The following is a 26,890-nucleotide window of genomic DNA, read 5'->3' as shown; positions in this document are numbered from 1 at the left end:
ACAATGGAAAACATACATCTTAATGTATTTAAACAATGGAAGACATTGGGAGGAATCTGTGTAAATTCAGAGGACCTATAATCACGTCTAAGAAACTATCTTAATATAATCACTGGATTTTTCCATCATTGTTGCTTTTATAACATACATGAGAGGCCTTGTAAAAATAAAAAAGATTTTTTAAACATACAAATAACAGTTAAAATATGAATGTGTCATACTTTATAGTATCTATTATATCTATGCAAAATTATGATTTCTATGTAATTTAATTAGGTTTCCCCATAATTTGAAGATATCTGGAATAAATTATATGATGCTAAGTTCTTATGCTTTCTTTCAACTTTGTCTACTGTATCTTTTTAAACAGTAGGACGGTACTATTTTTTCTTGCTGATACGAAGAGTTATTAGCCATAGCTGCTAAACAGACCTCACATTCTCTCACAGCAAGGCACCCAAAGAATCGATGTACCAACTACAGTCCATCCTTCTTTATGATACTTTCCAGTTGTCCACAGTCCCCAGTAGGTCACCTTTACTTTGTTTTCTGTCTGCCCAGTCTCTGGTAAGCAATATTGTGCAACCCAAAGAGAAAGGTAAAACCATTTTATAAGGAAATAAAATAATCTAGATGCTGACAGATACGTAATAAATTGGCATGTATGAGTCACTCCCCGTGGTTGGCTGCCTCCAAGGCAGAAATGGCACGGTGAAAGAGGATGGCAGAAGGAAGCTGCCTAAACTCTGCCAGCCAGAAAGGAGTGAGAAAGAGAACAGAGGGTTCAAGGACAATACAGTCTTCCAGCTCACACCTCCGCTGACCCAACTTCTCTGACACGGTCCCACCTGCTAACAGCACATGCAGCTATTAACTCATCAGTAGATCAATCCCCATTCATGAGTACAGCATGCCCATGATTTAACCCAAAACCCCACCTCTAAACACAAGGCTTTTGGGGGCTATTTGATCTAAACCGTAATACGCTGCCCTGACCCCCAAAAGTCTCATTTCCATCTCACTTTGCAAAATGCATTTTAACCATCTCTAAGAATCACCAAATTCTTAACTGTTCCAACACTGCTCAAAAATCAAGTCCAAACTCTCTTCTGAGAAGCAAAGCAAACTCAGCTGTGAGCCCTTATAAAAATAAAAAAAAGAAAGATACTTCAAACATGCAATGCCAAAGGGTAACCATTCCCATTCCAAAAGGGAGGAATGGAAACATAATAAGAAATGGACTTAACACTGAAACTCAGCAGGGCAAACATTTTCCTGTAGCTCCACATCCTACACCCAAGGAAGATCGCCATTGATGTGAGTACCTAAATGCTGCCTCTATGACCTTGCTGGTTGTGGTCTACACGGTTTCTCTTCAGCTGATTCTGCTTACCACCTACAGCTTTCTACAGCAGATGTTACACATTCGTGGCTGCATTCCTCCAACTAACTGCTCTCTCTCGCTCTCTCTCTCTCTCTCTCTCTCTCTCTCTCTCTCTCTCTCTCTCCTGAACTTTTAACTTCATTCTCACACTTTCATGCATCTCCTCATTGGGGATACATTGCATGGTTTCACAGACCTTACCCTGAAATCAGAGTGGAACCCTTCATAAACCCACAGCTCTTGCATTTTGCAGGTCTGTAAAATCAGCACCATTCAGACACCACTAAGGTCTGCTGCCTACTGTAGCAATAGCCACTCCCTGCTCCCCATGGTCCATGGCTACAGCAGCCTCTGAGTGCCTAGATGGCTGGTCTCAAGGAAACAGTTTCTTAGGTGGCTGTGGAAGAGCAAGGCACCCTAGGCTTCTTTTCACAAAGCAACTCTTTCAAAAAAGTTTGCCCTTTTATGTGCTTGAGCCTGTGATGGGTGAAGTGTGGCCAATTCCTGAGATGCTCTTAAGCCACCATTCATATTATTCTAGGGAAAAGTACTTGGTTTATTTTTAATGGCTCTAATCTTCTCTTGGTCCCAATTTTACACAGAGTTTCCTTTCTGGCCAAGCTATATAATTTTCATATCTCTCAGTTCTGCTTTTTGCTCCTGATTCTCCTATAAATCTGGCTAAAAAGAGCCAGTACCAAAGTCTCAAGATACGGACAAAATATAGGCAAGCTTTTTGCTAGAATATAACACAAATTGAACCTACTCCAATTTCCAGTAGAGGCCTTCTTCCCATCTGAAACCTCATCATCCCAGGCTTTCCTGTTCACATTCCTACCCGTCCTCTGGTCTCCTGAATTCCCACCAGAATCACTCCTCAAGTTCTGCTTATAGCATTCTAAGGCTTTTCCAGCCCACATCGCCAAATAAACTCCTGCTATAAGCCAGTTGCAAAGGTTCCTGAACCACCTTGTCAGGTATAGTCATAGTAACAGTTCCACTCCGCCTAATTTTGTGTATTAGTCATTTTTCTGTCACTGTGACAAAATTCCTGACAACCACAATTTAAAGGAGAGGTTTATTTTGGCTCACCAGTTTAGAGGTTCAACCCAAAGCTGGTTGACTCTACAGCAGAGGAGGCATTATGGATGGGCGTGGTGGAGGAGAGTTGCTCACCCCATGGTAACTAGAAAGAAGAGTGTGGAAAAGGAGAAAAGGAAGGAAGGAATCTTTGACGAGAATATACCCTTCCAGGTCATGTGCTCACTGATCCATCTTTCCAGTCCGGCCCACCTCCTAACTCCTGAATGAGTTGGTCAATCCGCCAGTAAGTACAACCCATCCAAGATCCAGTCACCTTCTAAAAGTCCCACCTCTGAACACACGAGACTTATTTGGGGTTGGGGACATTTTAGGTCTAAACTACACCGTGGCGGACTGTCAGCCTAAAGGCAAAAGGGTAGCACTTGATCACTGATAAACTCCCTGAATCCACACTCAATTTTATCTGCACTCCTCTCTTTCTATTATGACTGTAGCATCACAGTTTGAACGCCCTTAGGCCAAGTTTGAATATCATAACCCAGTTGCCTCTTTCCCTTTTTGAATCTTTTAACCCTATTTTGATATGTATCAATCCTCAGTCCTCTTTCTAATCTTTTCTACTCTAACTAACAGCTTCTTCCTACCTTTATAATGAAGAAGTAGTTTGGAAAGAATGTGAAAATAATGCTAATGTTGTGGTCAGGCCTATTGTAACTTTTAATGTGCAATTATCATTTCTTTTATTTTAGGTATCTCACACACATACAAATATTCCAAGAAGCTAGGCAAGAGGATGGAAAGGAGAAATTGAACCCCACAATATGGAATATATCAACTTTTGCAAAGCTTCAGGGTAAGGCAAATAGTTATTTTCCCAGCTCTTTAGGCACAATAAAGAATAGCCACATTTTGACACAGTAACATAGTTGAATTTAAACTGCTAAGTGAAAATACACCAGTAAGAACAACACACGTTAGAATCAGTATTGGCCCAGGGATTTAGCTTAGTGACACCATGGTTCCTGCATCATAAGTGCAAGGTCCTGAGGTTTATTCCTGGTAGAAAGAAAGAAAAGAAAGAAAGAAAGAAAGAAAGAAAGAAAGAAAGAAAGAAAGAAAGAAAGAAAGAAAGAAAGAAAGAAAGAAAGAAAGAAAGAAAGAAAGAAGGAAGGAAGGAAAGAAAGAAAGGAAAGGAAGGAAGGAAGGAAGAAAGAAAGAAGGCAGGCAAGCAAGCAAGCAAGCAAGCAAGCAAGAAAGAAAGAAAGAAAGAGAAAGAAAGAAGGAGGAAGGAAGAAAGAAAGAAGGCAGGCAAGCAAGCAAGCAAGCAAGCAAGAAAGAAAAAAAGAAAGAAAGAAAGAGAAAGAAAGAAGGAGGAAGGAAGGAAGAGAAAGTATGAAAGCCAGCTTGAACTAGTAGGAGATTGCACTCACTCAGTTATACCAAGTTGAAATATAACTACATGGTGAACTCTCATTTCCTAAGACCACGGTTTATATGCATTAAATGTTTAAGTAGATCTTATATTTTAATTGGTTTAATCATTCTTTTCTAGCTACAGGGTACTTACACCTTTGTGTACAAGCATAAGACAAAGAAGTTAAAAATACTACATATACAGTTCAATTTTTATTAAATTTAAAATTGCAAAGAAAAATTTTTCTACAAACGTCCCCTATGACTTCTCTTTGTTGTTTATCTCTAAATCATAAGTACATTGATGCATACTGTTTATGTGATTTGTTTCCAAATTAAGGCCTAGAAACAAACCTGACTTTCAGACCAATAGTGTAGTCCTGGATCACCAAAGTCCTGTATACAAATATGTTATCCTCAAGGTGATCCAGTTGTTTTTATGCACATCACAACCAATGAAAGTACGTGTGCATTAGGTCATTTCTAGTAACAGTCACATAATTTTTTCCGTCGAAACACTAAAACTTTTTTCACAGACCTTTCCATCTTTATCAGTTCCACTCCAAACTGAATTTGATTCTTTTAGAAAATGCTAAACTTCCTCTCAGAAACCTAGTGGTCATGTACAGAATTATTCTGTACCCTGAAGGACATGTCTCAGGATTCCTGCAAGCCCCACCATGTTGTTGCAAAAGCAAGCAGAGGGCACAATTGTCCCTCAAAACCACAGTGTCTGGAACCATACCCTTTGTGCTCATGCCAGATGAGTTTCTGGTATCTTCTCTCCTTGGACATTCATCCATGTGCACCCAGTCACTTCTGAATCCAAAGCTTTGTTGTTATGTGATGACCAAAAGGAAGAGAGCACATGTTCACAAACAAATGTCATCTTGAGCTCACATACAAACATGGTTATCAGAGTGCAGTACTCATACTAGGATAACATACCTCTAATATTTCCTGAGAACTCACTGAAAGGTTGATAAATTGAAAAGATAGCAGGCATCTCTTTCCCTGTGTAATCTTTGCCAGCCTCCTCAAAATTGCCATGTTCTATTATATAATACTTCCTTAGCCAGATTCCAAGAATTCTATAGGCTGTAATTTAATCCTAGGAGAACCAGAGGATATTAAATGATCTAAACTGTCTTAGCCAGAAATCTCTGATTTGGCTGCCCTTTGAAGTTTATATCTGAAACGTTTTGATGTCTTAATATTGTTTTAGAAATTGGGGTGGGGGAGTTGACTTTATAAATCATTTTAGGATTGCAAAAATGACATTATGATGATGAATGGCACAAGGCTTTTGAAAAAGTTTCTCTGAATATTAAATTAATCACAAACCAAGCTGTCTAACATTAGGTCCTGATAACTTAGAAATCCTGTGGCATTCCAGATGCTCTATGAACAGAAATATTCTGCCTGCATTATGAGCACCTTTCCACATCTGCAATCCTGTTATACAATAAAGTCTTGTTCTTTTGTTGCAAGATTTCCCAGGTTCATTTTTTTTTATTATTAATTTAAACCACGTGGGTAAAGGGTAATCCAGTAAGCCATAGGATTTCAGATCAGAGCTTTCATACAATCACATGTAACATCAAACATCTGGATATTTAGATGAATAGGAATAGGAGAAAAAGTATTAGGAACTGAAGCATTGTCTGAATGAATAGATTTCAATTGTATATTTCTATTCACCTTGAACATATTTTTAACATGATTTTTTTAAACAGCAGCCAGATTATAGTGAAAGTTAAAATCCATAACCCAAGTTCATTAGTCTCATATAAATGCATGAAAACCAAATAGCTTTCAATAAAAAACCTAAAATTATTCATCTAATAAATTATTTCAGTGAACTAAAATCAGTTTATTGTACCTTTAAAAAGAGTTTAGTGGTCTATATAAAGACAGCATGACCTACAAGTTTTTGTCAAGGACTAGCTCAAATGATTGTCTATTTAATATAAAACCTGTTTCAGAAATATTTTGCCACTAAAGATGCAAATATAGTTTGGATTTAAATATCTACTTTACCCAGATATACACAGCAAATTAATATTTTTCTTTTTCTCTTTCTTGGTAATTGCCGAAATTTTCCTAAACATGTTTCCACAAGTTTTAGGAAAAAAAAGTCATGATGACATACAATTTGAAAAAAAAAGTACTTTGCCTTCTTTCAAATTTTTTGCATCCTTCTAAAATGCTTAAAACTTGCAAGCAATAAATGGCATAAGGGAAATATCCAAATACCTGGTTGATAGATCCCTTCTCCTCTGAATTGCATAAGTCATTTGAAGCAGAAAGTTACACAGAAATTTCAAGTAGAACTGCTCAATTTTTACTAAAAGTACTACGTTGATAGTGTTTAGTATTAGAATACTGAGAACAGTGAGAGATCCCATTCAGCACCAAAAAGGGAGACATAATAAGTCCATTCAAAAAATAGTTAAGGGGCTGGGGATTTAGCTCAGCGGTTCGGTGGCCTGCCTTGCCAGCGCAAGGACCCGAGTTCAATCCCCGGTACCAAAAAAAAAAAAATAATTAAAATTAACCCCCAAATCATAGAAAGTTCCTACTACACTCCAAATCAATTTATTTCCAAGCAATTATCTTTAGAGATTTGCCTGAATGGTTGTTATTTGTATTCTGTAATCCAGATGCTATGTGTTTTACTGCAAATGCCAGGTGTGGACATTCAAAAGTAAAAACCTAAAGATCAAAGAAACAAAAGTTGATCCTGCTGAAATGTTTAGCCACAAGTCATTCACATGACCAGAGACTTTTTCTTTCACGAGGTGTTTACATTCTTTGTTGTTAAAGCTCTTTATTACCTTTCAAAACAGGTCACCTTCCTTTTTGCAATACTATAGAGTGTGATACAGTCTTAATTTGAGTTCAGGGAACATCCATGTTGGCAATAAAATTTCAATATTTTAGATTCAAAAACAACAAGTCTGATCTACTAAACAGAGATAGCCCAATTTCTTCAGTAAGAAGTGGTATAAAGTAGATAAGGAAATGCAGAAGCTAAAGTAAATGTGCATATGTTTCCCTCATCTGCATAGCTCAACTAGACAAGGGCAAAAGCAACCATCAGGCCAGTGTCTCTCAGCACAGATGGTACACACGTTTTTCCCCAGACAGGTTCAGGGATGTGAACCCTCATACTTTTAGTCAGCACTTTATTCATTAATTGAATAAATATTGACTGAACACCTTCTGTGTCCCAAGTAACATACAAACTGATAAAAATCAAACTGTCTTCCTTCAAGGCTCCTACAATCTATTGGAGGACACAAATATTTTCATTTTCTCAGTATAATAGTATGGGCATTACATTGTGCACAGTTCAGGTGACCACAGAAACATGAAGGAAATGGACACCTCTTTGTCCTGGTGGAAAGGAATAGATTTCCCAGAATGATTTCACTCTGAGACCAGGAAACATTAAGCATTAGCCAGAAAACCAGAAAGGTGAATAATTCAGTTGAAGAAAAAGAGATGTGCAGCTTCCCAGACACGGCAAGTATATTTTATCTTCATGTAGGAAATGAGGACTTTAAAGCAAGTAATGGGAATAATAAAGGCACAGGGCATTTTAAAAACAAACCAAGAGAACCCTCCAGATTATGAAGAATTTTTTATCTCTTTATTAGTACCCTCCAAAAAGGAATGTCATCTCACCCTATACTGTTTATTACTCAGATCCCAGGGACTCATATAGTCCTCCGCTCTCTGGTCCACAAGATAAACGTGTGTTCTTTCAAAATGCGGACATAATTTAAGACAAAGATTCACTGTACACCTGTTACATTGACATCCCCATATTTACTACTTACTTGAAAATATAGTTCATGAGATTTTTAAAACAACTTCCAAAAGTAAAGACTGGAATTTCCTGTCCCCTTTGCCCTATTGAAGTTAGCTCAAAAAAATGCAGAAACAGAACAAGGCATGGTGGCACACCCACATAATACCAGCGCCCTAGGAGGCTGGGGCAGGTGGTCTGCAAATTCAAGCCCAGCCTAGGCCATTTATGGACTTAGTGAAATCCTGCCTCAAAATAAAAAGTAAAATTAAAAAAGAGATGGGGATATAGGTCAGAGGTTAGACCCTGAGTTCAGTCCCCAATAACACACACACACACATACACACACACACACACACACACACACACACACACACAAAGCTATGGACTTAATCTCTTTCTAAATAATTTCTCTTGCTTCTGCATCTTTCATTCCCTATTCATATCACCTAAATTGGCATAGTAGTAATAATAACGTTGAGCAACTCATACCTATATTACCCTCCCTTGAGATTTTCATACATTTTCTTATTTGTTCTTCGTAATAAAGACTTAGAAATTTGTTGCAATAGTATCTTCATTATACAGATCAAAATACTGAGGGTCAGTGATCTGGATCATTTGCCCGAGATCACCAGTGAAAAGCAGAGATTCACAATTCAAACATAAGACCTCTGAAGGTATAAAAATATGAAGTGGTAAATTTTCACATGCTTTGATAAAACACACATAGTTCAGAATAGAGATATGAGTAAAGTTTCTGCCCACAGAAGTAAAGCTCTCCAAATTTGTATTTTGCCCAGAAGTGCTAAATGTTCTCTGAGGGAGAGTGAAAGAATGCCTGGGAAATACACAATTCAGCTCATAAGAACTGAATAATTGTTAGATTCATCAAAGCTATACCCAGTTGCAAACACTTTGTTTCCTTTTTACATTTTTTCTGGACTTCTTCAGTCAATAAATCGCTGCATTAATAACTTTCAAACTCAGCCCAATCATTAAACATTCAGAAAACAAGCACTATCTCCTGCTTCCTCCTGGCTTTTGTTTAATTATCACCAATAAACTGTTAGTAAATAAATAAATAAAGCACACCATTGACACATTTTGCTTTAGCATCATAACAATCCCAAGCAACAATTTGATAATCAAGTGTTCCTCTTATCAAATGTTGCATATTAATCTCCCCAAAACTTCATATCATAAACAACAATTAATTCTTGCATATCACTGCACAAGATGACTGAGATCAGCTTACCAATTTTTGTTTGGGGCTACTCATAAAACTACAGTCAGATGATGAATGGTGCTAAGGTTATCTAAAAGCTACTCTGCCAACATGTCTGCTGGCTGGAACATTAAGGGACTGATTAAATGTCTCTCTCCCAGTGGCCATTTTTGCGACCACTGAGTCTTCATGGCTTGGCCATGCCAGGACAGTCAGGGTTCTGATATATAAGGGGGCTGAACTCAGAACCAGGATTCCAAGAAGTCAGAATCCGATCTGTAAGTTTCTCAAAAGGTGCACCTAAAAACAATTCAGTATCACATCATCATATTCTATTGGTCAAAGAAGTCGTAAGAGGAGCACTCAGATTCAAGAGGTGGGGCACAGTCACTATCTCTCAATAGGACGAATGCCCAGTAATTTGTGGCCACTTCTGATGCAGTATACTAAGCTCTTGGCTGGAAATGAAGACAATCTCGAATTTCATTTTGGAAATAAAAAGTTTAACTTCCCAAATTTCTAAAAGAAGAAAGTAAAACAGTGGTAACTCGATGGCCTTTATCATTGTTCATAAGAAAAAAGTTGTTCATATTCTTTTAGCAGTTTTAATGTTCATTAGCCTACAGATAGCACACAATGTTGACCAAGAATGTGTATTTTTCATGGCAACCAGTAGACTGAAAACGTGATGGATGTTGCTATGTATGGATCACAGCTTCAGCTCAGCCCAGATGATTGTCAAAGACGCCAAGTTTCATGATTATAGGGCAGAAAATGGCAATTCTTTCATAGTAGTTAAAATTATTTTTTAAAGAAAGAAGTCATGACAGACTGCAAAGCAAATAATATGCTACTTCCAGATGACTTTATAATGATAGCAACAACTTTCATATACTTCCATGGGAAAATTTTTCTTTCCTTAAGTATTTTTTAATGAAACTTTAAATGTCACTTGATAGCCACACAGAATTTTAACTACACAATGATAGCTTGATTCATTTCATTAGTAAATCTGTGGGAAAATCAGTGGACCCTTAATTTAAGATTAAGGGTTTTTTTCCTATGGCTTTTAATTTAAGTTCCCAGAGAAAAATATAGGATATGATTTGTAAAGTTACATACATAAATGTTAACCACCCCAAAACAGCATGAACAGACTTGTTTCAAGGTGAATAAAATGTGTAATGCCAATCACAAGACAAGTTGTACATGGATTGTTTGTGATGTTGAGAAGCTATAGCTGTGAGTCCACCAGTGGGAAAAGAGACAGATGAAACGTGTTTTTGCATACTATAAAGTACTGTGCAGTGACGGGGCAAATAGTAAATAAACATAAAGAAAATTACAAAATATCCTCAAAAGTAATGCTAAGCAAAAGAAACTCTAAGAAACAACTTGATCTACATCAAAACAGGTATTTGATAAAATTCATCACAAAACCAAAAAGTACATATGATAATGAAACCAAAATCCATGTATCTGCCACATATTGTTTGTGGTGTTCATTTTAGCTTTATGAATTGAAAACTAGAGCTAAGGTGAAGTTCTGTATGCTTGTTTCCCCTCCCATCTCACCATTTAAATAAAGCTACAGTACAGTCATGGATTTGGTATGCAAATAATAAATACTTTTAAATAAATCTAGTAGATGTATAGATATTGTTGAAGATAGGGTTGGATGAAAACAGAGGTTAAGGCAGAGCTTGGAGTGCAAAACGTGCCTTGTTTTGTTTTGTTTTGTTTTGTTTTTTAGTAGCGGACCTCACAAATGTTAAGCAAGCACTCTCATTCCAGCAACTACTCCACTACATACTCAGCTCTCCTTATTTTCAGACACTATCTTGCTAAGTTGCCCAGAGGGACTTCTGAGGTCCTCTTGCTTCATCCTTCCAAATAAGGTTACAGGTGTACATCACCATGACAGTTTAACACAAATTTAACACACGCACCCCACACACACACACACACACACAGACACATGAGCGCGCTTTTTAAGGACCAACATGTATAAAGGGAGAGGAGAGAAAGTATAGAAAAGTCACAGGATGCACACAGGATGCAGATTGTGCAAAGACTAGGCAGATGTGGGAGGAATTTCTGGAGAGAGCATCAGCCATCAGACTATCCCTGATTGGAACTGAATAACCAGACCCTTCTTGCTCAATCACAAGATGCAGGTTGCCCAGTGAAGGGAGTGACTTCCAGCAAAAAAGACCTTCACATGTAACAGATTCTAAAGGGCCTAAGAGCTGGAGATCCTCTGTGGACTGCATTCTTCACAACAGGACAGCAAAACCTCCTTAAAGGAGATTTTTAGGTATCCGTGACAGACAGGTGTAGATATAAATGTTGATACAGACATAAACATAGGCACACATAGACATAAATCTACACAGAAAGAAATTTGCACAGTTAGGCACATATAGAAATTTGGGTAGAAAGTATATACGCACAAAGTGATACATTGCATTTTGTTCTAGTTTCCGCTATTATTTAACATTTTTAGTAAATTTTTTAAAGCTTCCAACAGTTTGCTAATGGGTTTGGAATTCAAGCAGGTCTCAGAGAAGATATCTTGTCCATGCTCCATGAAGCCTAGTAGGTTTCTTGCTAGCAAAATTATAACCCATATTTCATTTCATATAAATTAGCTAAATTTGGAACCTAAGCCAAATAATAGCTTATTTATGACCTACCTGTATATATACAAAAATTCATGTTCAGATTGAAATTTCATAAAATAAAATGCTTGATACATTTTTTTGCTTGATACGTTTTTCTAATATAGATCTATGCATAGGAGATTTTAACTGTGTTTGATGGCATCATGTAGATTAGCTAAACATCTACAAGAAATTTTCAAGAACACTTAGCTAATATTAATATATTCAGGCTTAGTTTTCAATTTCATAATACCATTTCCAATTTGATGTGAATAATACGGAATTATCATAAGAGTTAATGAATTTACTTTAACTGAAACACACAATTTTGAAATGGAAATACTTTTATTTTAAAGCTTTAATTCCCCTAATAAGGGCAAATCACCTTCATCAATACAGACATGAAGTTATGGAAAATGACCTTTAATTCTCCATTAGTTACTAGAAGCTTAAATATATTGAGAGCCACTTAGGTAATTGGAAGTACTTTCACCACAGTAAGTTTTATGAAACTTTAATATACAAGTGTATGCAATGAAAATTTGGTGTTAAATCATCAAAAGAGTAAATATATACTCAATTTTGAAACCTTATTAATAAAAAAATTATCTATTTCATAGATAATTTTACATTAATCAAATGTTAAATAGCATTTTGATATTATTTTCAATATAACATGTTGCTCAAAATACTTTCACTTGAGTCCCTGTAATTTATAATGCAGTTATCTGTTCTCAGTTAATTTTCTCTGTGCTAAGTCACCCCGCAATATCTGCTCACTGATAGTGGACATATTCTTAAAGCTTTTCTCCCTCACAGTCAACATGATTTTAAACTTTGTCATTCCAGGGTGCCAGAGGGACAATGGAGAATGAAGGAGACCCCTCTGGCTCTCACTGCTGAGATTTGGGGGTGTTTTTTTGTTTGTTTGTTTGGTTGGTTTGGTTTGGTTTGGTTTGGTGTTTTAGGACGGTGTCTTGCTATCTTGCTGTATAGCTAAGATTAGCCCTGAACTTGCTATGTAGCCCAGGCTGGCTTCAAAATCAGTCATCCTCCTGCCTCAGCCTCCTCTGTGTAGAGACCGTGGGTGTACCACCATGCCTGGTGAGACTTTGGCTTTTATCTTGCTTATGCTGCACAGTCAGGGACAATGTGGATTCGAAGACATCTGCTGGTGCTGTGACCCAGCTATGAATCTGGAGCTCACCATCCTCTGCAATCTCACAGCCCCACTACAGGCCAGCAGAGGTACTATTAAGGAGTATGGCAGACTTATAAACAGTTCATGGTTTCAGTTTGAATATTTCTTACCCACTTTCAAATGATAAGGTTATAATATGTTTAAATGTGTTTTATTGTATGGTTTAACTTATGATCACTCATTCTACTTGAGAAATAGGCTAATGAACAACCTGGTAGAAGTGAACACACGAACTTTTTCCTATATTAATAGGCTAACAGTGTTTCACCTGTGCAAACCCTAACCAACACCACAAGCTGCGTGCCTCACACCCAGGGTTGACCTGACTTTCACACGCCTAACTCTCCCGACTCACCTGAAACTGCATCTCCCAAATTGTTCCTTACTGCTCAGTAGCTGTGGACCATCTCCAGCTCAGGTAGCCAGCAAACATCTCTGTCATGTCTGTTCTTTCAAGGAATTGGGAACTTCAGGCTCGAAAAGAGACCTCCTTCTAGGTTACTTCCTCAGTCCCAGTGTACCTTTTAGAGTTTTCTTTCCATTTTCACGGTTACTGTCTTAGCTTCATAAATTGCAGTGTCATTTGTCTCCAGGCTGGACTTAAACTATTCTAGGAATAGGAAAATTTAAATGCCATACTTAACTTATAAAACATTTCTAATAGACCATGTAGCTCCACAGCATATAACTAGAGAAGGCAGAGACAGTGAAAGTAGTTGGGAACCTTGAAAACAAGGACAAAAAAGGTAATTATATTTAAGCAAAATTTAAAATTTTAAATCAGTTCAAGCTTCAAGGACAGATGCACTTTTGAATTGGCACTTCAAAATAGTACTGAAATACAACTGTCTGTTCTATGATCCAACAAAAGCCTCAAAGTCTATCTGAGTTTAAAGTCCTTATCTCAGCAGAAGGTAAGTTAAGCCCCAAACCACAACTATAGAAAAGAACAGAGAGAAAGAGATAAATATGACCTGAACAAAACTGGGGTATGAAATTAGCTAGTCTTTAAACAAAACAACCAAACTTGGCAAAGGCCAATAAGATATTGAAGATAGACCTATTTGCACAATTAAGCCACTATATGATATATGAAAAATAGTTTGTGTGTTCAGTTTTAACAAACTGTTTATTAGGCCAAGTCCCAAGTTGTATAAATGATCACAATTTCAACTTTAAAGTAAAACATATTTTAACCTTATAATTTGAAATTGGGCAAAAAATATTATTCAAACTTAACTGCTTAGAAATTTACAATACTCCTTAGAAAAAGTACTAATTATTACAGACTATTAGAAACTGCCCCATCAAATTGTTAAAAGTTAGATAGAATCTCATTATTGATTAGCAGAAAGGCAACATCTAGCGTTGTCTACATTAGCAAGATTATAATATTGATTTCAGATTTGATGTGAAATACGCTTATTGCTGTTTTTTAGTCAAGAAACTTTTAAATTAATTTTGCTCCACACAGCTTGCAATTATTTGGATATTTTTCTATATAAAAGCTAAAAAACTTTCTAACATTAGGAAGATTAAAAACCATCATTATTTAAAAACAAGACTTATTGAAAAGCAAAGGATGGAAATTGTACTGTAATATAAATTCCAGTGCTCTCCAACTATAATTTCAATCATGCAAGGACCAGGATATTAAGCCATCAAATAAATAATCCAAGGGAAAACTGCTGATTCCATGTATTTTGGACTGGATATAGCCCTAAAATATGTTTCAGGGAGTTTGTTTAGTATTATATAACTACTTGGGTTATGTGGTTTTCATATTTTTTAGTCTATTTACTAAAACCATTGGTCCTACATTTAATTATTCACCACAAAGAGAGGCTTTCCAAGCTTCCACAATAATAGAATCATACTAAATTCCATCGACATTTAGGATGAGAATTGCATTAAATTACACCCTGACTAGAAATATAATCGAGACACTTTTAAAAAGCATGCTCAGTATGTGTGACCTATTAAAAGCTTTATTTAAAATTATTATGTGAAAACCTTCTCTTTCCAGGGTTACTAAAATCAAGTAAAGCAATTTCATACATGGTTTCACAGAATTCTAGCCGCATTACATATAAAAAAAATATACATATAATCTGAACAACAAAGTACAACACAAACTTGTTGAACTCCAGGTGATGCAAAATTTGGAGCTTGAACTCAAGAAAAGCATAACTGAATCACACACTAGGATTCTACGCTGTTACCAACAACTTCTAAAGATTTGGGAATTTCCAAGTTTGTATCTTTGGAACTCGCATCTGTTCTCAAGCCACTAGAAGCTACATTCTTGAAACCTTCCCATGAGTGACTCTTTATCTTTACTGTGTACCACGTATTCTTCTGAGTAATTGCAGCTCTCTTCAACTCAGGAGGGCTTCAGAAATAATTCAAGAAACTTTGCCTATTACATGTATTTCTTTTTTAATAAAACAACTTAGCTGTGTTATAAGTGGCATAATAAATTAATATATTAAACATTTTAAAACAATTTGATGTTTTGATGTATGTATACACCTGTGAAGCCATTACCACAATAAAAAAATACTATTTCTATCACTCCCCAAAATTTCTTCAAGATCCTTTAGAATACCTTTCTCTTAAGTATGTATCCTCACTCACTGGAAACTACGATTCTGTCAGCAGTCACTATAGATTAGTTTATATTTTACAGAACTTTTATAGGTGAAATTACAAATATGTAGTCTCATTTTTGTCTGCCTTCTTTTATTTAGCATAATTATTTTGAGTCATCCACATTGCAGTGTGTATCAACAGGAGTTCAATGCTTTTAAATTTCTGTATAGCATTCCATTGTTCCATAATTTGTTTATCCGCTTGTCTGTTGACAGACAAAATTGTTTCCTGTTTGGGTATATTACAAACAAAGCTGATATGAATTTTTATGTGCAATAGCTATACTTGTTTCTCTTGGATAAATACCTAAGAGTAAACAGCTGAGTAATAAGGTAAGGGTGTGTTTAGTTTATTAAGAAACTGCTGACCTGTTTTCTACAGTACTCCTAATACTTTACACTCCAATTAGCAGTGTATAAGATGTCTAATTTTGAGATACATTTGCCTCCACTTTGTAGAGTCAGCCTCTTTAACTTAATTTTTCTGGGAAGTGTATAATATCACACTGTGCTTTGAATTTGTATGTTCCTATTCACTCACAATGTTGCACATTTTCAAGTGTTTCATTATAATGAAAATGGTTTTCTTTGATAATAGTTTATCTTTGATAAATAGTTTTCTTTTTCTGTGTTTAAAAATTTGCCCTGCTTTCTATTTCCTTATAATTGAGTTTTCATACTATTGTATAATATAAACTAAAACCACTTCCTAAGCTAGAGATTTAGCTCAGTGGCACCACACCTGCCACGCAAGTGTAAGGTCCTGATTTCGATCCCTGGTACCAAACAACAGCAAACAAAATATTTTTTAAAACTTTCTAAATATTCAGCCTTGCAATTTTGAAAAGCATTTCTCCTAGACTCTAATTTGTCTTAACTGACTTTAAGGAAGCAAAACTTTTAGTTTCACAAAGTTCAACTTATCAGTCTTCTATTTTTATAAAACATGCTTTTGGAGTCATACCTAAAAAATATTTGTATAACTCAATAGCACAAAGACATTTTTAAAATTTTTCTAAAATTGTACAATTTGGGGCAGGGAATTTAGCTCCGTGGTTCCGCCGCTTGCCTTGCAAGCGCAAGGACCTGAATTCAATCCCTGGTAGCCAAAAAAAAAAAAAGATTTTTTAGAATAATAAAATAAAATAGTATAATTGTAGGCTTTATGTTTAGGACTGTGATCCATTTTTAGAAGAATTTTGTTTCACTATATATAAAATTTAGTTCACTGACAAGGTTCTGCTATGGCCTGTGTCTGGATGTGCCCCCAAAGCCTCATAAAGTCATGCATGGAGCTTTTTTAGAGGTGGCTGGATCTAGAGTGTGAGCTGCTAGAGTTGATGCATGGTGCAATGCTAGGCACATCAGGGTGAAGGGTGTAAGTGCTGCCTTCCCTGAATAACCTGGATAAGATATACGGAATAGAAAAAGCCGTGGTCATCCCTTGTCTCTTCGCTACCTTGTGTGCACCATGAGCTGTTTCTCCTCTGTGATGGCTGTCTGTCATCCACCCCTCCTTGGAGCTGGCCAAATACGGACTAAAACCTCTACAAACTGTAAGCTACATAATCTTTCCTCCTTTAACTTTATGTGTTGGCTATTTTGTCTCTGCAACAAGAAAAGTAACAGAAGAAGTGCGTGGTGACTAGAAGAGGGTCAGCAGTCAGAATCAGAGGATGACAATTTTGAGAATTGTTTGAAAATACTAATACCCAAGAAAGTTTTTATATATTTTGTCCATTTTCTGTTTATTTCAGCCTACAGCGTCCCTGTTGGCCCCTCTTGCTTAGTTTGGAGTCCCTTATTCTTTAAAAAATGACAATGTTGACTGCACAATTTCTGTATTTATTTCCAGCCTGGAGAATTGGAAAGAAAATACTGTGGGCATGCTGGGGATTTAGCTCAGTGGTTCTGCCACCTGCCTTGCAAGCACAAGGTCCCAAGTTTGATTCCCCAGTACCAAAAAAAAAAAAAAATGTTTTGAGCTGGGGATTTAGCTCAGTGGTTCTACCACCCGCCTTGCAAACACAAGGTCCCAAGTTCAATCCCCAGTACCAAAAAAATTAAAAATAAAATAATTTCAAAAAAGAAAAGAATGCAGCCGTATGTCAGAAGTCCTGGAGTGTGCTGTGGCCTAACCAAGGAACTCAAGACCCAACGCATGTCTAGGACAAAGACAAAGTGCAAGATGGATCTGCAGGGACTGCCAGCTATCTGATTACTGAAGACCTTACTAGTCATATCATGGATTTCTCACTCCCTCCTAGAAATGATTGCAGGAGAGTAGCAACCAATCTACAATGCTAAAAGAATCATTTTAAGCTGCAAAATGAAAACTGTGCTATAACAGAGGAAGATAATTTGGATACAAGTTAGGGAAATGCAACATGGTGGGCAGAGGACTGCCATGAACTAAGGTGGTCAACAGGGTGAGAAGTGTAGGCTGCACCAAAGCCAAAGCACCGTAATCAGGGGTGAGAAGGCCTACTTCTGGTTTGGTTGAGGGAAAGGATGTGAAGTTCATTAATAACTCAGAATGTGGAGCAGTCTGTTGGGTCTGTCATGGTGCTCTCAAGGGATTTATATATTTTAAATACATTAAAAAATAAATTGAAATTAGAAAAGTTATTTAGGTTGATACTTAATATGTATTAAAAGGGATAATGATGAGTTTCAAGTGTATAAGGAGATACTGTAGATACTGAATCAAAATAATGAGATGAGAATAGATTTGTAGAACTTAAAATAAGAGAAGTCCCTTTACTTAATTTTAGAACCTCCATAATGTAAAACAACCTCATTTTTCAGTTCTGTGTTTTATGTATATGATTAGCTCTTATAAAGTTCAAATATTGCTTGGCCCCAAAAAATATTTTACATTTTCAGATATGCTAAATACAGTATTATGTAATATTTTATATTATCCAAAACATTTCTACATTATATTTAACAGTATTTCAACTCATAGACTTTTTATTAGGGTTATCATTTTAACTATAAAAACTCAGCTACTGATTTTTATCCAAATATGTTTAACTTTTTAGTAAGTTAAGGGCAATGAATTGATTAAAAATCAAATAAATTAACATCTTGATAATTATCATTTATCAATGAAAACAAAAAAGAACAGATTGATATGTTTCTCCTTCCCTTTGTAGATATCCATAGCAAGATGGGCTCTGTTATGAAAGAAATATATTGTGTATAATATAGCATGAGATTAGAGCAATTTTTTGCTTTTTGCTTTTCGGTTTTTTGGTTTTTTTGTTTTTGTTTTTTTTTTTTTTTTTTTTTTTTTTTTTTTTTGGTACAAAGGATCAAACTCCGGACCTTGCACTTATTGATATAGCAGCACTGAGTTAAATCCCTGGCCCTCAAGATTACAGTTTTGAGTATTTGATTCAAAAATTCCATTAAAGCAACTACTACTGATTTTACTTGTTAGCCTAAATATCATTACTGTCTCTACAATTTTGCCTTCCTATTCAAACAAAGTCAAAATCACCAAATCATGAAAGCAAAACAAAACAAATCTTACAAGCATCCTCTTACCTATAGATCAATTATCAAAAACTGTTTGACAATTTTTTTCTCTAGAATCTTAAATTATAAGTTTGGCATCTATCATCTCTGCCATCTCCAGTGTATTTACCATCTATAACTGTACCTGGTAATGAAAAAGGAAATTGATTCAGATAATTCCTTATTCACTCTCAGAAAGAAATTGACAGAGATGGAGATAAAGAAATCAACAAGCCCCTGATAAGCATCAGTGCAGAATCCTGTACAGTAGAACATCAAGTGGAGATTTTGACTAAACATAACCAAACCAGTCTGGCGAAAATGGTCCCCAGACCCCCTTCAAAATCAGCTAGCCGTGGAGGAGAATAATAGATAAAATCTGTGGAGTGTAATCATAAATCTAGGTAGAAGTACTATACTAAATTGTGAAGTCTGGAGAGATAGGGAGAGAGACTAAGATCACATACATATTGGAATAAAAGACAAGTAGAAGCCTGCAGAGCAATTCCATTGATCTAACCACTCTGGGATGTGGGAACCTTTCCTTAAATGGTCTTTAAGTTAATGATGTGTGGGTGAGGAAAGAAGAAATAAGATAAGCTCAAAATTGGACCTTCAAACTACAAGAAGTGCCAAGGGAATGTATATTGAAGGAGGTCTTCCTTCAGAGGAAAAAAAAACACTTCACCAAATAAGATGGTTGATGTGATATTAGTGTAGCTTGGATGGAGTGAAGGGAAATTTGCTTTAAAAATTGGAATTTTCTTTTGGCAACACTTGTGAGAATGCTTCCTGAAGGTCATCATCTTTCAGGACCTACAGAGATAAAGGCAGTAATGGTTTCTTCCACAATAATAACGTCCTCCATCCATAATACTAACCAATATAGAGATTCTGTAATCCTAAAATGATAGCTATGAGAAGCCACAAAGAGGCTAAAGACAGTGGCAGAGTAACCAGAAAACCCTGCCCAATGGGCTGGTGAGTCAAGAAGCAGAAAAGTGTTTAGTGAGTCTTTCACTTCAAAGTTGTTGATTCTGATTCGGCCAGCATTTTGAAGCTCAAGTAAATCACTTACAATAAGAAGAGATAATACAGGACAGAAATTAATCTAAATTACACTCTGGGTGTCATTACTTGAAGAGAGTTATTTAATAAAAATATGTAGTGAATCTAATGCAATATTCTTCACTGAAGAAAAAGATGATAAAAGATTTCCAAATAAAATTAAATTCATAAATTTCATGGGAAGACTTTTTAATTGAGGAATTATCATAATAGACTGTGCTGATATTGCTGAACTAAAGATAATGAAGCCGATCTGATGAAAAGGGTCTCCAGAGCCCCTTCAAAGTCAACTAGATATGGAGGATAATATTAGCGAAAATATGGGAATCTTATAAAATCTACTTATTTAATGCTTACAACTAGGAAGTGACTATTAAAGACACTCAGGATTCAGCTGATAACCAAAAAGATAAAATCCTATTTTCATACTAGACCAGTTGCCAATGGAAGGGGTTAATGGGTAGTGGGGTAAATGTTTATGAAAGAAGAAGAGGAAGACAACAGAACTAGTCAAGAAAGTCTTCAGACTGTGATAAGAAATAATACCTGTGATAGGAAAAGTGAGTAAGCAAGACTCAACAGAGAGAACATTAGACTATGCTGCAGAGGCCGCAATGTCTAATCCAATATGATGTGAAGCTATAGTGCAAAGATTTTCTCTTAAAGGAATCTCATGGTATGCAAATATAGCCATTACCACATCTGATCATTGGCTGAAGACTGCCTGAGAAGAGTATGTCATCCATGTAAAAGTTGCAGGGCATTCTGGGAATGATAGAAGGCTGTCAGAGCAACACAAGTTCTTTCTTGAGAGGACATCTGACTGGTGCATCTCCAAGGGTGCCACAGTTCATCCTCTCTGCCACATAGTTCACCTATCCATTCATGTCCTTAATTTTGGCTCTTTAAAGGTGTCAGTTGGTCTGTCTTCCTGGGCAGGGGTTTAGAAAAGAAAGGTTACTGGACCAAAAATAACTCCATCACAAAAGACATTCTTGAGGTTACATCTCATGCTCCTTTCCTTCCTTTTCCTCTTTTCATTCAAAATCTCCACCACGTAAGCCATCGTGCCTGATAGTCTTAGAAGCTTGCCTGGTGATGTAGCTCAAACCCTCCTTCCTGAAAAGTCTAACTCTAGAGTCACCTTATCGTCCTGAGTCATAATTGCACAGAGGTATGTACTTCTTGTGAAAGACCAAGAAAGGAACAGAATTGAGCTTGGAAAAGCTTGAAATCATAATTCTAATTAGATGTCTGTGAAAGAAAAGAAGAATCATGAATAGTCAGGAAAGGCCCCTGACTATGATGCAGAACTGAAAAAAACTCTCGGCCAAGGGCTGGGATGTATCTAAGCGGTAGCATGTTTGCCTAACACGAACAAAGCACTAGGATCAGTCCTCAGTACTACAAAACAAAAATCTCAGGAAAGACCATGGGAAGCTCTACAGCAAATATTTCATACCGAGAAGTCCCACACTGGCCCAAAAGAACAAGACCCTAGTATTCCTTTTCTGCTAGAACTGGCCACAAAGGATATTCTCTAGGCTTGAAGGTTGTAAGGTTTCTTAAGGCACTACAGTATAAACAGCTAATTGTAATCATTTAAGCTGCCACAGAAATTCAAGCAGTGCCCTTCCATAGCTAAAACTTGGAGCTTCTATTCTACCGAAGAAAATTGAAAGTAAAAATATATTATATCAGGTGACGTATGTGCTATGAAGAAAACCAAAGCAAGGTAAGAGAGTTAGGGAGTGCAAGATAGAGGAGAAAATTTATTTAGGGTGATAAGAGATCACCTTGGATATTATAGAATGCTTCACTGGTAAGCTGGGATTGTCATAGGATCTGAAGGAATTAATGGGGTGAGGTATGTGGGTATCTGCGGAAGAAAGCATGGCAGTAAGACATGCAAAGGCATAAGGCAGATATTGTTCCAGGAGCATTGAGAAGACCAGCAGAGCTAAAGTAGAATGAAAGAGAAAGAAAATTATGAATGAGTTCTCAGAGGTCTTGGAGTAGTAATGTAGCACCTCATAAGACACAGTGATGAGTTTTGTACTGAGAGAGATAGAAATATATCCAGTGCTTCCATTTGGCTGCCTAGTAAACCCATTAAACTTAAGAAGTTCAAAGTTAATCTCCTAATCTTCATCCTCCTGTATCCTCTTTCTGGGGTCATTTTTATATCAGTTGATTGCAAATTTCTTTCCAGTTGCTAGGGCCAGAATCTTGGGATCATCTTTGACAGCCTTCTTTCCTCCACACTCTGAGTGCATCCTATTAGCAAATATTGTTGAATTTTCTTCAAAATATATCCACACCACAATCACTTCAGATTACTGCAACCCTACCAACTTGAGTGACCATAGAGGCCTTCCATAAGTTGCCCTCCCTCCTCATCATTTCCAAATAATTTACCCTCCACACACATTAGCTAGAGTGAATTTTTTAATATGAAGAAAACTTTAAAAGTTTCCAATGAATTCCATCTTACCCCAAGAAAAATCCAAGGTTGCTAAGTATCTCAAAAGGCCCTTCATGATACAACCCTGCCCTGTGTCAAATCCCCTGAGCTCATCAAGTGGTACTTTTCTCTTCCCTCCTTTCTTCTCTTTCCTCCCCAGTGGCCTCTATGACATTTCTCCGATACCCAAGGCAATTTCCCATCTTACTGCCTTTTAAATGTCAAGTTTCTTTATGTGGAAGCTTCTCACTTGATATGCACTTTAACACTCTACTTGCTTTCAACTCTTTATTTAAATATCATTCTTTTAGTTAACTTTATTGAAAGTAACAACTTGACCATAACTTTCCAATGTTCCAGATCCCATTATACTGAACAATTTCTTCCGTATCACTTGCCATTCTCAACACAACACAGAATTTTTAAAATCATGTTGCTTATCTTGGTCGCTTATGTATACCAAACTTGCTAGATCCATACCACAGGGATCAGGTACATCTTAAGCATTCAATGCAAAATTTTTTAATGTATAATATATTTATAAATTTAATGTGTTAAACTTAGTGTAAAATAAGATAACTTTTAAACATGTTATATGCAAGTAATATATAATTAATTGTATGCAAGTAATATATAATTAATTACAACCTTTTATCTAATTCCTATTTTTATTAAGTGTGTGTTTTTTAATATATTAGGTTAAATCAAATGGAACTGCCCTATAGTTTAGGTTTAAAAATGTTTTGATTTTCACAGTTTCATATGTTTCAACTTAATGCTAATACTTTTCCCATATCATAAATAGTATAATAGTAAAAACTTTTGAAAATATTAAATTACAAAAATCACATATACAGTGTTTAATCTGCAAACACAAAGAATTTATGGCTTTAAGGATGAATGCAAGACCCATAAAATTTATTACAAAGGAAAGTCACTATTAAAAAGAATGTATAAAAATATAAAATAGGAAATGAGAAAAATGGAAATTATTTGAGGGTAGAAGTTTATAGCATCCTAGGGGATATTTTTCCTTCACACCTTTCTAATTTTCCACGTTTTCAAAAAGTGAAGAATTTGGAGACTGTTCAAACAACTAGGGCAAGACCTAATATTTTCGAAAATTCGGAAAATAGGTTTATCCCAAACATTAATGGAAATGGAATTATTTCATATGAAGAAGAAAACCCCTAAGCAAAAAGTGACTTATTTTAAGCACTTTTTACAAATACTTTTTTAAAATATAGAAACCCATGTCCTTCTGCTTAATCTTTAAAGTCATCTTCTAGTGTTTGGGGGCCTAGTAGAAAGCACAGAACTTAAATAAGGAGATCTCAGGTGCACTGAAACATATTGTTTCTCACCTATGGATCTGCAAGCGAAGGGTTCAGCCTTGCTTGCTCTGCTAGGTGACCACAAGTCCCAGTTTCCTGTTGTTCAGACTTCCCCTAGGGCAGATGTCAATAATATATGACCTGGGAACCAATTTTGCCTGCTACCTACTTTTCTAAATAAAGTTTTAAGCAGCCATACCTATTCACTTATATATTGTTGAGGCTTTTTCATGCTTCATGGAAGAGTTGAGGAGTTGTGACATTAACTATACACCCTGCAAAACTTAAATATGTATTATTTGATTTTTTAAATTAATTTTATTGATACATTTTATATAGACATAATGATAATATTCATCATAAGGAATTTATACTTGTATATGACATATCTTGATTTTTCCTTTTTTTCCTGTTCCTGAAAGTTTTCAAACCTACCACAAGGTGAAGTCCTCGTATCCTCATGTACAGGGCTAATTTTAGTTTATCTCCAACATACACACACACACACACACACACACTCCAGGCATTGAGAAAAGGGAAAATGGCCAAGTGGAGGGGAAACTATTCCCTTTTCACAAGCAAAAAGTTTCAAACATCACATGTGCTTATATTCTATTAACAGAAACACACCCATCTGAAATATGTGTGGATGAGTCTATTACTAAAAGGCAAAAATGAGTAAGGAGACACTGGGGAACAACAAGCAGCCTCTGATAGTGCTCCAGGATCATCTGTGGCAAATAGAATGTAGTGTAAGGGGGTGGAGTACAAGCTCTTAAAGCCACAATTTTATAGGCAAAAATTAGACAATAAGATTTTTGACAGTCAGAAGCACTTCACAAAGTAAAAACTTGCTTTGTCCAGAAAGTCTACCTCTTCCTTCTATATTCCTAATTATTCATAAGTCATCCAGGTCTGGACAATACCAATATCTTAAAGAGTAGATGATCAGACTGAGTATTTGCTGTCAGTGATAGTAAATAAGACTTGGAACTCTGCAGTGGTTACTTTAACTTGTTGTGTACCCTCCTGTGCTCCTCTCCCTGCCAGAGATTTCTCTTACTTTAATAACATCTCTGATAATTTCAAAGACAAAGGCAGTAGCTTCAGGAGCATTTTCACCCTCTCTCTATAGCATCCCATCCAGTCCTGTACACATATACACAAAAAACAATATACACACTCAATGATTCAGTATTTACTTACATTTTGACTTTTATCACAGGAAGTTGCCATATTTAGTATACCAGGAAATGTGAAAATATGCAGGCATTACCACATTATAGCCAAAGACAAAGTCTAGCCTTTTGTCTAATTTTATAAGTAAAGTTTTAGAAATATATCTGTATTAATCAGCTTCCCATTCATATAGCAAATACTTAAATGATAATCAATTTTAGCTTAAAAAGATTGATTGTGACACATAGGTTCAGAAGTGGACCCAGTTGCTTTGGGGCCTGTGATGAGGCACTGCATTGTGGCAGAAAGCACATGATGGAGCAAAATTGCTCACTGCATGGCTAGGAAGGAAAAAGGGAAAGATGAGAATACTGTGTGCCACAGTCCCTCTCAGTGGTCTGCCCCCGAGGACCTAAAACCTTCCACTAGGCCCCACCTCTTTCAAATTTCACCCTTTCCCAATAGCATCACACTGGTGACCAATCCTTTAACATATAGGCCTTTGGGGGACTGAGAATGGCAGTCCAGATTGGAACTCTAGTGTCAGCTATGCTTACATATTTGCATGGTGTCCATGGCTGCTCTTGTACAACAAAAGCAAAGCTAATTGCAATGGAGATTGTGATCTGCAAGGCCAAAAGTAGTCACTGCTTCAACTATTCATTGTAATCCTTGAAATTCATCATTTGGAGGAGGTTTTATTTTTATTTGAACTCAGGATAATAATCAGAATAGAAAGACCTTCATTTGGATATAAAAAATTTCTTAATTCAAAATATAGGAAATCCTAGATTTGATTTCCTTTTACAATTCTTGAACTTTATCCTCAAGCTTCAAAGAACAGAAAAGGTGCCCATTTTGCTTGTAAGTATTTTTAAAAATAAGTTTAATACAAAAAGATAGTCTTCAATAAATGATGCTGGGCCAATTTGCTATCTTACTGAAAATCAAATTGATTTTGGCCATTCCTTCTATCATCCCTACCATCCATTCAAAATCATTTCTAGGTTGGTTATAGTTCTAAGTGGAGAAAGAGGGAGGGAGGGAGAGAAAGAACCTTTTAGCAAAAAGCATAAAATAGATCCCAGTGAGCAGTGGTGACTGGCATGGCTGCAGGCATATCCAGCCAGGGCCCCATCCCAACCCTAGTGGGTTGGGCACACAGAACCAAGGCAAAGTGCCACCCAGAAAAGAGCTGAACAGGCACCCAAGCAACAGCCAGAGGACTTCCCAGATACCATTCATAAGTGTGCTGAGACTCTAGTCAGTAGCCTGCTCATTCACCAGGGAATGGGATGCATAACCCCCAGCCAAAGGCCCTCCAAGAGAATAGCTACATAGTGGGGTAGTCCCTAGCCATAGATATGCCTAGATACTGTGACGAGAATGCACAGGCCCCAGCCAGAATCTTGCCCAGATAACAGGTCAGCTCAGGAATCCAGAAGGCAACTAGTCTGAATGTAGGAATTGGTGCACTGGTAAGCCATAGAGAAAAGGTTTCTTGGTGGCTAGCTGAGAAATGAAGATCACTGGGTGAGCAAAAAGTTACCTCAACAAAGGCACAGCAGGGCTGCATCTGTTGAAATGAGAAAACATGTAACAAATCTCAAAACCAGACTTCCAGTTCACCTAAGGCAACCCCAAAGGGAAATGAGATGGAACAATCTGATAATCAACCAGCTAGACCTCCTGAACTGGCAAAAAAAAATATGGATCTGGAAAAAACAAAAGCAGAAATAATTTTTCAGATAAGAACAGAGAGTATGCCCATAGTGCAAGACATGATTAATAAATCTAGAGCAGACACAGATTTTAAAAGGGGGGCAGGACTGGGGATTTAGCTCATTGGTTCTGGTGCCTGCTTTGCAAATGCAGGGACCTGAATTCAATCCCTGGTACCAAAAAAAAAAAAAAAAAAAAAAAAG

This window comes from Fukomys damarensis, unplaced genomic scaffold, assembly GCF_012274545.1.
Source record: "Fukomys damarensis isolate Sample0158 unplaced genomic scaffold, DMR_v1.0_HiC HiC_scaffold_4, whole genome shotgun sequence".
Classification (NCBI taxonomy): domain Eukaryota; kingdom Metazoa; phylum Chordata; class Mammalia; order Rodentia; family Bathyergidae; genus Fukomys; species Fukomys damarensis.
Note: the sequence above shows the minus strand (reverse complement) of the source record.